Genomic DNA, 2,595 nt, shown 5'->3' on the forward strand with positions numbered 1-2,595 from the left:
AAAAAATGGCAGCAAGGGAGTGACTCAGCAAATGGTGCAATGCCAGAGGTCTCCAACAGAGAGTCCCCAAAGAACCCACAAAAGCTCCCTATTTGAAAATGGTCCGTTTCGGGGTGTTTGCTATGCAGAGGGTTTTCACAAACTAGCACCACTAGGTTTCAAAAAAATACCCCTCTTTCCCCTGCCTAACCCCGGAGCATCTAGCAAATAAAGGCAAGAGGTGGAAAGAGTAAGAAGAAAAAACAGACATTGCCTCCCCACCCCACCCTCCTTGGGAAAACATTTCAAGTATCTTGGGGAACATGCAAGGAGAAGCTTTCAATTAGATATGTGACTGCTCTTTCTTCTGGGCTATGCACATGCCATCCAGAGTGAGGAAGAGCTGGAAACTTTGGGGCCATGTGAGCTGGAGCCTGGTAAGCCAGGGCCACGGTGCTTTGGCAAACACCAGAAGCACCCAGAAGGCCAGGGGAATGCTGGTGACATGCATCACCACAGGATCAACTTTGACTTATAACTATAAGTTATAACTTATATAACTTAACTATAACTTAAAGAGGAACCAGAGTTTCTGCCCAACTGTCAACCCTGATAAAGTGTGGACCTTGGTCAATGAGCAGACACAGGTAAATGCTACCCACCCCCCCCAAAAAAACTGGAATTGTTCCTATCATTGATGTGATGCAATGGGGCTACTACAAAGTTTGGGGGAAGGGAAAGCTCCCAAAACAGCCTGCTATCATGAAGGCCAAATTCTTCAGTAGAAGAGCTAAAGAGAAGATTAAGGGCATTGGGGGAGCCTGCGTCCTGGTAGCTTGAAGTCACGTGGAGGGAGGTTCATTAAATGCTAACAAGTGCTCTGGGGTACCTGGGTGGCTCAGCTGGTTAAGCATCCAACTTCAGCTCAGGTCATGATCTCATGGTTTGTGGGTTCGAGCCCCATGTCAGGCTCTGTGCTGTCAGTTCAGAGCCTGGATATTGAAGCCTGCTTGGGATTCTGTGTCTCCTTCTCTTGTGGCCCCTCCCCTGCTCACGCTCTGTCTCTCTCTCAAAAATAAATAAACATTAAAAAAATATTTTTAAAAAACAAAATAAATTTTTAAAATGCTAACAAGTGCTCTTCTAAAAACAATTTAAAAATTAAAAAATCAGATATGTGACAAGTCTTGATTTAAACTGGGCTGGAATTGTTAATGGCTCAAATTGTTCTAATCTCCAGTGTCTAGAAAAACAAAAGCCTTAGACACCATCCCGGAGCTTGGCATGGAGGTTAGTTAAGGTTTTATTTAAAGGCAGTGGTGAGAAAGAATAAAGTGGTTTCCTCTTTGCACAGCACAGCCACTACATTCAATATACAGGTCACATTTGTGGGGCACCATCTAGAGTTCCTTAAGAACCAGAATGCTGCCCAACAGATTTACCTGCTCAATGAACACATAAAGAGAACCACCCAGGGAAAACAATCTCTGAGAGGCTGGAGCAGACTTTGAATGATAAGATTCTACCCAGAGACTTAACCTATGTAGTGGCACCAAGACTCCCTGGGACAGTGAGCTCTATCTGTGCTTTGTTTTGTTCAATGTCAGGCATGAGCTGGGATTTGACAAGTGAGTCCGGGTTTATGTGAGGAAAGGAGGGAAATCATCCCAGGAGGGAAGCATTAGGCTAGAAGGGGCTATACACCGAATGTTCGTGTCACCCCAGAATTTATATGTTGAAACCTAATCCTCAATGTGATGGTATGTAGAGGTGATTAGGTCATGAGGGTGGAGCCCTCCTGAATGATTAGTGCCCTTATAAAGAGACTCTAGAAAGCTCCCTTGCCCCTTCCAACATGTGAGGACACATCTATGAATTGGGAAGCAGGACTTCAGCAGAATCTTAATCTTCAGAACTGAATCTGTAGGTTCTTTAATCTTAGTCTGCCTAACCTCCAGAACTCTGAGAAAAGAATTTGTTGTTGATAAGCCACACAGTCTATCACATTCTGTTTTGGCAGACCAAATGGATAAAGAAGGGAAGCAAAGGCTTAATAGGTGGGAATAGGGCAGTTGCAAAGAAACCAGAAGGACTTGGCTACAGCAAAAGGTGAACATTGCAGCAGCAGGAGAAAGAGTGTTACCTAAGTAGGGCAGAGTCATTAAAGTTGGAAAAAGAGGGGCACCTGGGTGGCTCAGTCTGTTAAGCATCCCACTTTGGCTCAGGTCATGATCTCTCAGTTCTTGAGTTCCAGACCCTTATCAAGCTGAGTTCGAGCCCCACGCTGGGCTATCTGCTGTCAGCACAGAGCCCACTTCAGATCCTCTGTCACTTCCCCTCTTTGCCCTTCCCCCACTTGCATGCTGTCTCTCAAAAATAAATAAACTTTTTTTTTTTTAGTTGGAAAAAGAAGTTTGGGCTTGCTGCAATGTATAACAGAGAACCATTAGAGTTTCTGAAACTAAGCATTGGCACATAAATGTGCTCTTTTTATTTTAAATAAAGATAAGCAAAATGGAGAAGAGAAGAATGAGGTTGAGAACCCCAGCTAGAAATCCACTGCGAAATTCCTATGGTGGCTCTACTTTTTGAACAGAAGTTACAACCTGTGATCTG

The 2,595-nt window shown here is 44.1% G+C and overlaps 1 pseudogene; it reads left to right on the forward strand.

Annotated features, from left to right (window-relative positions):
• The first annotated feature begins 359 nt into the window (after window positions 1–359).
• LOC102963488 lies at window positions 360–908 on the forward strand (annotated as a pseudogene).
• Window positions 909–2,595: the final 1,687 nt, after the last annotated feature.

This window comes from Panthera tigris, chromosome B4, assembly GCF_018350195.1.
Source record: "Panthera tigris isolate Pti1 chromosome B4, P.tigris_Pti1_mat1.1, whole genome shotgun sequence".
NCBI lineage: Eukaryota > Metazoa > Chordata > Mammalia > Carnivora > Felidae > Panthera > Panthera tigris.